The sequence below is a fragment of the Marmota monax genome, unplaced genomic scaffold, assembly GCF_021218885.2.
Source record: "Marmota monax isolate L192 unplaced genomic scaffold, Marmota_monax_Labrador192_F-V1.1 WCK01_AAM20220418_F8-fsc00060, whole genome shotgun sequence".
NCBI classification, from domain to species: Eukaryota; Metazoa; Chordata; class Mammalia; order Rodentia; family Sciuridae; genus Marmota; species Marmota monax.
Genome location: NW_026692826.1, coordinates 5,320,640 through 5,333,764, shown reverse-complemented (window position 1 = coordinate 5,333,764; position 13,125 = coordinate 5,320,640). Strand labels below are relative to the sequence as shown.

Here is a 13,125-nt window from a genome sequence, read left to right as displayed (position 1 = left end):
TCCATCCAAAGAGACTCCTGTATTCCTTTGATGGTGATTTCAAGCACAAAGGAATGGAGGAACCTGGATTCACTGAGGTCAGATGTGTGTTTACCACAGATTACAATGCTTTGGTAGTAATAGTCCCATAGTGTATTATGAACTTGTTCACTTATTTTAAAAGTTATTAAAACATCAACTGATTATTTGAAAACTCATAAATGAGTAAAATAATCAAGCATTTACCATGTCTGTTTTTATATATTGTATTCAGATAGCTGCATCCTTATTCAGGGAAAGATTTCTATAGAGAATATTTCCAACCAAATCGTTTCACAGGAATAAGAATATTGAAAACTTACTGTAAGGAAAACAAAAGGAGACACAGAGACAGGATTGCAGAGGCAGAAGGGCAGAATGGGCGAATGTCCTTTGTCCAAGCTGCCAGCTTTATTTATACAATATGTTACCTTAGGTCACTGGCATCAGTAGTCCATTATTTTCCATTGTGTCATTAGGCAGGTTACAGAGTTAGCGACATTATGCAGTTTATTCCTCAGTTACATACTATAATTGCAATGTGCAATGTAAGGAGCTCTGTGTAGCTCTCAAAAAAGTCCATTTTTTAAAGTTACTATTATGTGACAAGTTCAGGTGCAGTAGAGCTTGGTGAAACATTGTGGTTGTCTTAACAAATGAGTTTCTTTATTTCCAGGAGCTGTGTGCCTGAGATCAAGGTTGAGGCACAGCTCTAATACAGAGCCTCCTCATGTAGGGCATTGCTACAGCAGCCAGGCATTTCCTAGCAGCTAGGCATTCTGTGCATTTGCACAGAAACTTCCTTAGCCAACAAGCATGCCACAGTCATGAAGCTATCAGACACCCCAATCCCAAACATAGAACCCTTACAACTCACCACATTCCCAGTACTTATGGACTATAACTTTACCTAGGAATACCTTTGCATTCACACATTTGGTACAGAGTTTAATCTTCTGTCCTTCCCCCCATGCTTGTCTAGTGCATTATAGTTGTACACAGTGGTGGGATTTGTTGTTACATATTTGTACATACACACAATAAAACAATATAACTTAGTGAATATCATTCTTCTGTGTGTCCCGTTTGATGGGGGGCAGTGGTTCTCAACTAAAGTCCATCTTCAGATGCCAGGCAAAGATAAAGTTATCTGACCTCAGAAAAATCAAAGAAAAAAATAACCGGATGCATCCTGTGTGTGCACATGGGTGTGTGTGTTCATGTAGATGTGTGCATGCATTTTTCCATATCAATATCTGTGCCCACCTGTGGATAAAAGTTAAAACTGTCTTTGGGAGAATTATTCTTTATTCTGAAATTATGCATTTTACATTTTTGGCATTAAAATCATCCTTATTTCATAAAATGATGATTGCATTATTTTTAACAGCACCATTTTTAATAATCATATTTGGAAAAATTAAAAGATTGATAATACTATGGAAATATTAGATATAATTTTCACCAGAATTTTAAAAAATATTTTATTTTAGTTGTAGTTGGACACAATACCTTTATTTTATTTTTATGTGGTGCTGAGAATCAAACCCAGGGCCTCACACATGCTAGACAAGTGTTTTACCCCTGAGCCACAACTCCAGCCGCTCACCAGAAATTTTAAAATAAGGAAAACCAGAGTGATGTGAGCTGAAATTCACTCATTATCTTAACTTCAACAAAATTTCAGTAGATTATTATACTTTCTTATTAGAAATAAAATTATTAGAAAGAAAAATACTCAATAACAGCAAATTGGGTTTCTGGCCTAAATTAATTCATCCTGAATCTAATCTAATATAGCTATTGGGTTCCAAAGAGGTAGATGATATAAAAGTGTGGAAAACAAAGTAGAGAGGATTTTCTAAGAAAGTAGTCAGTCATTTAAAATTGTGAGGGAATGCAATGTCAAAATACCCAAATTTCTCCAATTAATCAGTAGCTTTTGCAGATTTGCTAGGATGACGTGATTTGGAAAAAACAGGTGATAATCAATATAAGAACTGACTACAGTTGTGTGACCGTCCTGAATCCTATTTGAAGAAAAAGTTAGGAAAAGACATTTTTAGACAACTAAGGGTATTTGAATGTGAATTGATCATTTTATGTTATTAAATAATTCTAATGAATTCTAAGTTGAACATCATTAATATGTGATTAAAATATGGACATTTTTGGTGAATGCATTTTTCATTAAGTAACAAGGCAATAATTATACAAAAATCACATATTATATTTATATTTCAGCCCTATATCTCACCTAAAATATCAGGAACACTACCTATATCCAATAAACAGGATTTTAGATGCAATAAGCCCATTTATATTTGTTTAGACATTAGCATTTAATGAAGCCATCGAACTTCACCCTCAGATTCTTAGTTATGGTTACTATATAGCCATGACTAAGATTTTAAAAAAAATAACCATTGTATATTCTTATAAATACTACATGAATCGGAGCATATTAGGGATGTATGAAATATTTATTCATTTACTCACATTGGGTCATTTATTCAACAGCTATTGCCAAGCACTTTGATAAATTATGTGAGAGGTTTTAAATAAGAGAAAACCTGAAAGCAAATATTTTAAAAAGCCAAAAAAGAAAGAAAAGGGTTTTTAATTAAGTTACATTTTTTGAAGTGAAAAATTGGAGAGTGCTCTATCTGAGGATTCCAAGGTGCTGCTACTTGGAAATATGCTTTGAAGGTGCGTCATTGAAACTGTGGAAAACCGAAGGGTAAAAGAGAAGATGCGGCAATTTCTTGGAGAGACAAGTGTGTGGGCACACTTTGACTTAGTTTGGGTGAATGTGAAAGAAGCCAAGGGACAAGGACTTGGACGTGAGATGTTTCTCTGGGAGGCCATTCAGGTCAGAGACAGAGAGAGAGAGAGCATAGAGGAGAAAGGGAGGAAGCAGTCGGCCCCTCACAGCGCGTGGCCCACAGCAGGCACCAGGAGGACAGTGGGGCTCCCTCCACCTTAGAGCTCTGAGGAGCTGTGGATAATTCATCACAAAACTTCTCTGGACAATGGATGGCCTGAGTGTTTACTGATAGGTCCCCTGCCCCTTTAGCAGATTCCTCCAGCTACGGGAACCAGCCTGACCTTCCATGCCATAAATGCCCAGAAAGCAGAGTCCTGTGCGCCAGCAAAATCTTAATAGATCAAAGCCACAAGGAAGGCTTCACGAGCGAAGCCCACAGAAGGGCGGGGTCTGTAAAGCACAGCTGGACTCAGTCAGGTAAAGAAAGAAATGTTGGCACCCATAAGCTCCCCTGCCTCCCTCCCACCCTCCCACCCTGCGCTGCTCAATCCACTTAGAAATCACAGTAAGTGCCCTCTCTCCCTAGCTCTTCCTACCAGTGCTAGTCTCACTAACAGAAGGAACAAGTGGAGACTGAATAAGAGGAGAGAGAGAGGGAGAGAGAGAGGAGGGGAGGAAAAGAGAGAAGAGGAGAGGAGAGGAGAGGAGAGGAGAGATCGTGGGGTCCTTGGGACCAGGCCAGTGATGGAGAAGGATAACCCTCTCTTGTTGCTCCTCGCCCATGGTTGACCTTCTGCTTCTGCTGCCTTGATTGTTTTCCTGCTAGGAGACACACATCTTTCCCCCGGAAAGGGTTAAGATTTGCTAATCTAACTGTTGGTCAACAAATACTGTGATTATCACCAGGCAAGGGACCCCAGAGTATGCCGCAGGGTATCCCGAGTTACAGACCTCCCCCTAGTACCACAGAAGTTCATTCTGGTTTTCTAAACCACTGTGGTTATGCTTCCCTTTGCCTCCTGGTCTGCCAGCATGAAGACTCGGTGTTTCTACGTGGGAATCATAACTTGAGCTACTTCAGAACACTTATTGAGAAGCTTCTCAGACACTCTCACACCCAACAGCCAAGAGCCACAATTTAGCAAAGTCTAGGGTGAAGAGATGGGAAGAACACACTCGTGGTTTTCCGGTAGGATTGATGGTAAGGGGCATTGTTACTCTTCCCAAATTCACTTTCTGGTTCCTTATAACATGCCGGAGCCCAGCATATTAGAACACTGTGGCATAATCCATCTGGCACAGTCAATAGCCAGTTCTTTTTTTCTTTTAATTTTTTGTAGTTGTAGATGGAAAGAATGCCTTTATTTTATTTCTTTATTTTTATGTGGTGCTGAGGATGGAACCCAGTGCCTTATGCATGCTAGGCAAGCGCTCTAACACTGAGCTACAGCTGCAGCCCCTCAATAGTCATTTATTTATGTATCATATCTGATGCATCCCAGTGATATGATAATTATTGTGGTCATTGAAACTTACTCACCTTGAAATAGACTTCTTTGTTGGAAGACATAGTCCTAGGATCCAAATATCAGTATACCGATTTCTTTGAGCTCTCTGATTATTGTGCTGCTAAAAATAGTGGATACAGTACAAATTCTGTTCAGAGTGTAACTGTCAATTTTTATAATCAATTTTCCCTCCATAGTGGAAACGTGATGTAGTCAACCTGCCATTTAGTGGCAGGATGGTATCCTAAAGAGAGGGTGCCATTTCCCATCTTGATGTTATTGATATTCTTCCAGGTATGTAGCATCAGCATTAGAGGGCTATCCTGATGGAGCATGCACTACTGCTTTCATGAATGTCCTCCTTTGCGGCTGTTGGGACATTTTGTGCATGGGCCTTTTGCACAGCTTTGGGGGGACTAGGGCCAGCTCTGGATGACATAAATTAATGGAGACACCTGGACAACCTGTGACATGGATGCCTCTTTCATAAAAATGAGGTATTGTAAGCATGGATGAGGCCTTCACATTCTCTGTTAACTTCCATATGTCTTTCCATTTGCCTCTTTCCTAGACTTCATTGACCCTCATTTTTAAATCTCTCTCCTTTGATGTCACAATCTAATGGTTCTCCATTAGACATGATTCCAGGTATATTCTAACCTCAGGTAGTGTCTCTTGATAAATGATCTTGGTAACTACGTTCACAGCTTGGAACCTTTCCCAGCAAGAGTAATTCCCCTCTTATTATGCAGATCCACTCATGAGCTGGGCAGTAGTATTGTATCCTTACATGGGTAATAAAGAATAATAAAAGTCTAGGGCCACATGGCTTAATTGATGAACATATTCAAACATTTAAATATTTACTGATCCTTTTGAAAGTCTTCCAAAAGGAAGAAGAGAAGAGAATATTTGGTAACTCATTCTATGAAGCCAAAATGATCCTGTTGCCAAAGCCAGACAAAAATAAAAAATAAAAACTAAAGAAGAATAGCTTTTATAAATATATATGCAAAAATCTTCAGCAACTGGCAACACTGAATCCACCAGCATGTGTATTAGGTTGCTGTGATGAATACCTGAGAAAAGATTGATTTAGCTCATGGGTTCAGTCCATGGTCAGCTAGCACAATCACTTTCAGCCTGAGGTGGAGCTGAGCATCACGGCAGAAGTGAGTGGACAGGAAACCTGCCCACGTCAAGGCAGCCAGCCAGCCAACAGAGAGACAGCATAGGACCAGAGACAAGATATACCACTGCAGGCCTCAACTCCAGTGACCCAATGTCTCCAAAGACGTCTCACCTCCTTCAGTCTCCTCCACCTCCCAATAATGTCATTAATGCACTGATGAGATCAGAACCCTCAGGATCTATATACACTTCCCCCAAGCTCAGCCCCTGAACATTGCTGCACTGAGGACCAAGCCTCCAGCACGTGAGTCTTTGGGGGACACTGCAGATCCAAACCTTAACAGCATACGGATTATGTAACAGAACTAAAAGGGATTTATAGCAGGAATGCAAGAGTGGTTCAACACACCAAAATCAATGTTCTAAGCCATGTTAATAGAGTGATCAGGGAAGAAACTTCCAAGGCAAAATTACCTCACTTAACACAGAAAAAACCTCCGACAAAAGCCAACATATTTTTTATGATAAAAGTACAAGGATAAAAGGGAATTTCCTCAATTTGACAAAGGATAGTTATGAAGAATTCACAGCTAACATCATACTCAAAGATGAAAGAATGAACGAGCTGCCTTTAAGATCAGTGAGAAGACAAGGGTGTCTATTTTTACAGCTTATATCCTGTGGGATATTAGAAGATCCAAGAGAAAAAAATCTCTCTCTCTCTCTCTCTCTCTCTCTCTCTCTCTCTCTCGACCTAGCACAATAAGACCTATAGGTCAGTAGGACAGAATTGAGAATAATTGAGAAATTGAGAATCTCTCTCTCTCTCTCTTTCTCTCTCTCTCTCTCTCTCTCTCTCTCTCTCTCGAGAGAGAGAGATATGGACATATATATCCATATATATATATGGATATATATATAAATATATATGTGTGTGTATATACATACACATATATATCCAAATAATTCTTTAAGATATAAGAAATTCACTAGAACTCATTAACACATGCATCAAGGTTGCAAGATGTAAGGTCAACATAAAATAATATGTGTTTTTTTTTTATAAACCAGCAGCGAATAATTTGTAAAATGTAATAAAACCTTCTGTTTATAATAGAACTGGAAAGAACAAAATAAAACACCTAAGAATAAATTTAACCAAGGAGGTGAAAGGCTTTTGCACTGAACACTACATTTCTAAAGATAATTAAAAGAAACCTAAACATAAAAAATAAAGGTAACTTGCTTTCTTTCTTGGATTAGAAGACTTAGTAACAGGCAATACTCTCCAAAGTTATTTATATATTCAGAAAAATCCCTATCAAATATCTAATATCCTTTTCTTAGAAATGGTAAACCTGATGATTTCATTCACAGCAATTTGAAGTGGGCATGAGAGCAAAAATATTAGTGAAGAGAAAAGTTAGAGGGATCATACTTCCTGATTTTAAAACTTATTGCAAAGATAAATCAATCAAAAAGCTGTGACCTAGCACCATAATACCTATAGGTCAATAGGATAGATTTGAGAGTTCAGAAATGAATTTTTGCATCCATGACCAATTGATTTTTGACAAGTTTCCTGGACAGTTCAGTGGGGGAAGAATTGTTTCTTCAAAACGAGTGCTGAAGCAAATGCACATTCACATTGAAAGCATGATATAAGATCCCTAAAACAAACAACAGGTAGAAATTAATCAAGTGTGGATCAATGGCTGCAAAAGTTTTAGTTAAAAATATGGGGTCATATATACATGACCCTGGATTTTGCGTGTTTGTGGCAACTTCAATGACATTCTTAGATATTATTTTCATCACTTTGTTGCCATGAGTAATATAGTTATAAAGTATTTAAGTTAGGAATTCAAGCTATTTCAAATGTTGTGATATCTTAATATGTGTATTAGGAAAACATAAAGCTAAAATATAATTATCCAAGCTAAAGTACAGAGGATTACAAATTAAGAACATTCAAAATAATGCTCTTTTAAAAATAATTACATTCTAAAATTGCAAAACCAAATATTTAGAAGTTAAAATATGTAGTTAAAAATTTCAAAATGCACATGCTGCTATGGTATTTTTGGCAAATTTGTCAACACATTTAAGTTCTTTTCACCAACATTCATGAAAAGACACTGAGAGTAGAAATGTCATTCTAGGCCAACCCAATTATTAAATCTTTCTCAAATTAAATGTTGGTGTCAGGATTTTTCTTTATATTCACAATCAATTGAATTAAATTAGCCTTTAATCATTTTAATTTATATCTGGTGTTCGCCTCTGTGCTTTTAAGAATTGCACAGTAATTATAAAATGTGAATTCATATCATATCATAAAATGCAATTTTCCTTCTTTTCCTTTTATATGATACACTTTTTAAACATTAAGCTATCATGAAATTAATGATACAAATGTATAAATATTGACAAAGTTGCTATGTTAAATGTAAAATACACATAATAAAATTAATATTGTAATCATTTTGAAATGAGTAGTTCAGTGGCATAGAGTCAAATTACTATGCAACCATCACACCATTTGTCTATACAGTGTTTCTCATTGTGCAACACTGAAACTGTGCTCAACAGATTATTCTCTATGCATCCTCCCCAAGCCTGGCACCTGCCACTCTATTTTTCTAATGTGTGAATTTCACTGCTCAGGAAATGGAGTCTATGCCATTTGCCCTTTTGTAAGCAGTTTTTCATTTAGCAGGATATTTTAACCTTTATTATGTTATGGCATGTGTCAGAATTCCCTTTCTTTTTAAAAGGTGAATAATAATATGAATAATAAATTGATAAAATTCTCATGACTAATTTCACATGTATACATAGATTATAGCTGACCCACTCACATGTCAGTAAATGGTTGGTTTGCTTCTTTTGTGTATTATAAAAAATGCTGCTCTGAACAGAAGAACAAAAACACTGTTTTGAATCACTGCTTTCAAATCTTTGGGGGATGTTTGTGTTGGTAAAATGTGTTGTATTCACCTCTGATCAAAATTTAATAGTATTTGAAATATATAATAAGGCTCCAGAATATATACCTATTGAGTTCATATACTTTATTCTATTTATGGTTATTTATGAATTCTTCTAAGTTGATAACATATTTTTATGGATTCTCTTAATCTTTTAAATGTATTATCTTGAGCTCATTCCAAGAACAGTCTATCAATACAAGCTTCTCCTGTATCAATGCAGTAATATATCCTGTATAAATACTTTAAATTGCAAAGTAGACTTAAATTGCAATTGAAAACATTCACACAGCAAAATATGCTGGTAGCACATTTTCCCACATCCTTCTTATCAAAACTGACAATATCTCATTCCACATATATTAATTTCTTTACAACTTTAACTGTATATACTCAAAGATTTCTGTTTTCAGATTGCTTTTTACCACTTTTGCTCAATGACCCTGTTACAATTTTCTTTAATAGCAATTATTTTCTTTCTTAATTATAATTGAAGTAAACTTCAAAGGTAATAATTTAATGCTTTTGCAAATTTATTGTTATTCTAACAGTTTTTTTAATGCAATTGATAAGTATTAACAATTTTTACTTGATTCTTAGACCTTCAAATGATGATGCCATTTTCAAATTTTAAAAACTAGTGTTGTTTACTTTAAAAAATCTAAAAATTAAAATATTCTTCATCAGGGTTCAATCCCTAGCACCATCAGAACTGGGGGAAAATGTCCCGTTCAATGCATTCTTCTACACAGCGTATTCTTTTCACTCCTACATTTTATTTTACTACAATTAACAAAATTAGACATTTAGCCTCATCTTGATTTGGAGGGTGTTTCAATTTTGAGATTAGGTGAAAAAAAGTTATTAAATAGTGATATTCAAATTGCATCCAGTATATTCTGCCGCAGTCTGGCTGGGCACAAAATCACGAGCCACTCAAGCAGGAACAAAGTTTATTTTTTGAAACTGCCGCCAATGTCCGGTACCGCCCGGGCAGAGATTTTTTCCACCCATGTGGCCTCCTCCCGGACCCGCAGAGAGAGCTCCTCCCCTACTCCCTCCTACTGTACTTCCCCAACCAATGGGAACTCTCCAGGAGTCCCGTAGCGGGCCTAGGTGAACAGCAGGAGTCCAATATCCATATGAATGCAAATCTTAACATAATCATATCATCTCAATGGCTAGCTGGCATCACCTTTCGACCAAAAATGCCATGCATCATATACTTGGCTCTTAGCATATTCTAATACACTTTGAATTTGCTACTTAAGTAGGCCGACATGTGGCAAATGAAATTTAATGTTGACAAATGTAGAGTAATGCAAATTAGCCTCAGATACAATAAGTAACAGATAAAAAATTACAGGTAATTGAAATGATGCATGAAGACCTTGGAAAAGACCTTCATGTGCTTCAACACTTTCAATAATCTTCTCCATTGAAAATAAACTCAGTGCTGGTTCTGTAAGTGTCAGAAATTAGAAAGGCAAGAGTGTAACGACCTTCAGTTCTACACTAAGAAATGACTGATTGAGAGGTCAGAGGACAAAGAGGAGTTTGCCTGGAGCCAATGAAATGAAGCATCTATGTCCTGCACCTAATTGAACATGTGGGTCTAAACCTCAAGTGAAAGCCACCCTTGGGGAAATAGCAAGTCCTGGATGATGGCCTGCTTGTCTCCAAACATTGCCACATTGGAACATGGAAAAACAGAATTGGAAGAACAGAAGCACAAGAGAGGGAGAACAAGGTTTTTACTCCAGTTAAATATTCTTTCCAAGGGATTTATCCATTTGTATTTTTCATCACAGAAACCACCTCCACTTTCAGTCCCAACCATACAAACCAGAAGGGCAAAGCTATGGATTCTTCTTGCAAATTGAGGTAGATACTAATGGCCATATGGTCCTGGTGGTAGAGAATGGTAGCCCATCAGAGAAGGCTGGTCTTCTGGATGGAGACAGAGTTCCTAAAATCAACAGTACCTTTGCTGATGGGAAGAGCATACGCTGGCGGTGGATTGGGTTAGGAAGAGTAGGAATTCAGTGACTTTACTAGTTCTGGATGAAGATTCCTATGAGAAAGCCTTAAAAAATGGGTAGACTTGAAAGAGTTGGGTCAAATCCAGAAGAAGCTGGGCTCAAATGATGAGAAACTAGTCCTTGTGGTGAATGGAGCAGTGGAGACTTGGATCCAGTCACAGCTCTGCTGCCTTGTGAAGGAGGGGAACACCTCTGGTGTCTCTCTAAGAAGTGTCCAAGGTGCAAAGGAAGTGTCCATGACTGGTAACACACCTCAGGGTGTGTCTATAAAAACTGGTGGCCTGGTTGATGATCACCTGAGAAGGAAATGGAAAGAATGTGGAGAATGCTTGCCACCAGGAAGTGGTGGAAAAGGTGACATCAGGAAGCCATGTCCTGTTCCTGCTTGTGGACAAAGAAGCTGGCAAGTGTCAAAGTGAACAGAAGGTACAATTCCAAAGGGAAACACCAGTTTGAAACTCCCGCCCCACTAGGCCTGAGTTGTGGTGAGGAAGAGAAGCGCTGGCTGGCTGTGGATTCTATCTGAAGTCAGGCCCAGAACAGAAACAGGCTGCAAGGACATAGATTCTGGAAGTCCCACTAACACAATTGGCTTGAAGAACAATGATCTTGTAGTTGCTGTGAACGGTGAAACCCTCAAACATGAGTGTGGTGGAAATGATTAGAAAGGGTGGAGACCAGACTTCACTGTTGGTGGTAGACAAAGAGAAAGGTAACATATAGCACTGGCTCATTTTCTCCATTTCTCTACTATCAAAATTAAGAAATGCCTCACGGTTCTGTCAAAGCGGGTCCAATCCCTATCCCTGGTCCTCTGTAGGTCTCAAGTCCAGACACCATCTGCCGCAGTCCGGCTGCAGCAAAATAACCGGGGGGTGACAAGCAACTTGTGTACATTGATACAGCAGGAATGGGAGCCATTTATTGCAGGACAGGAGCAGTATTTATACATTCCACACAGCTTATCTAATTAACATAAACTAGACACAGCAGTCAACCAATCAGGAATCTCCACACTTAATGGCTCGCTGGCGTTACTTCACAAACCACTCCCTCTTGCATTTTTCCAGGCGCCATCCTGACTTGTTTACAAACTCTAACACACCATAGAGGAAGTAGCAATCATAAGCCTACATACACTCTGCAGGCCGGTTAAAGATTAAAGTGGCTGGGGTTTTCTCTTAAATGTAATTTGGGGGTCCACCTGGTTCATTCATCAAAGAGGTACAGAAGGGTGGCTCAGCTGATGTCTCTGGGCTGGAGGATGAGGACATCATCATCAAAGTGAATGTGGTAAATGTGTTATATAAAACCTATGAGAAAGTGGTGGACAGAATCCAGAGCAGGGGGAATAATGTTGCACTCTTTGTCTGTGGAAATAAGGACTATGTTTACTTCTAAGCTAAGAACATTCCTATTGTTTTCTCGATGACTGACCAACTGGATGTCTGCCCTGATTCCAAATAAGAAATAATGGCAGAGTCAAAGCCAGACTCACACATGGCAAAAGATGGAGCCCACAGTACTGCCTCCAATTTTTCTTCCAATTCTGAAGATACAGAGATGTGATAACAAGAAACAGTCACATTATCTGATAGGATTGCTGCTAAGAATCCAGAAACTGCTTTCTCAAAGCCGCCATCCATTTACTCCTCTGTTAGAGATGACCTCTGCTCTTGTCCTTTGTCTTAGGGGCTGCTATTGCAGATGGCTTTTTTATGGTCAACTTAGGAAGATCTAAGGCAGGAGCCAGATTGTTTTTGTGATCTCCAAGCTTCAACTTAACTTCATTTCTCTAATGATTCTCTTACTTTTATAGTTTCTGTGAACACCAAAAATAATTCATAAATCTATATTTGTGAGAGTTGCTAATTAAAATATCTGAGCGATCCTATTAAAATTTATAGCAATGCTGTGTTGCCGGAATAAATGCCATTAATATGCCTTTTGAGTATGCTTGAAACTGCCAAGGGGGAAAAAATGTTTGATTGAATAACGTGTTGCTAAAGTGAAAAAAATAAAAAAAACCTATCTTCTTTTTTTTTTTGCCAACTGATAGACCTGTTCCAGGAAGCCAAGTAAAACTTCCCCTTGCTGTGGTGTCCGGCTATGCACCTCCAGTCCAGACTTGTTGCCACTGAGAAGAGAACTGCCAGAGGATTCTAATTTGCCATCTTCTAAATCCCATGCAGGACAGTAGCTGTGGATCTGCTCAGTTCAGCTCACTTTTCTGCACATGAGCATCAGATTATAATATGCTACACGTCCTTTGCAGCTCAAAGCACCCACCAAATCATAGAGGCCCATCATCAACGAATAAAGTAGGTTTTGCAAGACCAAATGCCCTCTATTTTTGTTACATTCTCTAATCCTTACAGCCACAGAAACCTGATGATTATTTTCCCTTTTTTTCCTCTCAGTTGTTTCTAGCTTTTAAACTAAAAGATGAGTCTGAAAGTTTATTCATAGCATGTTCATAGTAAGACACATAAGAGTTTGTATTTTATATATTTAATACTAAACTTATGCTTTAACACTTTGTGTGTGAATTTCACAGATGGTTGCCCATAGCATAGTTGAGTGATCATGTACTAAATATATTTAATTGTTTATAGCCATATTTAATTAAAAATGTTACACATATCTTCACATGAATTCACTTCTTTACT

At 37.9% G+C, this 13,125-nt stretch overlaps 1 pseudogene; it reads left to right on the top strand.

Annotated features, from left to right (window-relative positions):
* The first annotated feature begins 3,140 nt into the window (after positions 1–3,140).
* On the top strand, positions 3,141–11,276 carry LOC124095467 (Na(+)/H(+) exchange regulatory cofactor NHE-RF3-like; annotated as a pseudogene).
* The last annotated feature ends 1,849 nt before the right edge of the window (positions 11,277–13,125 follow it).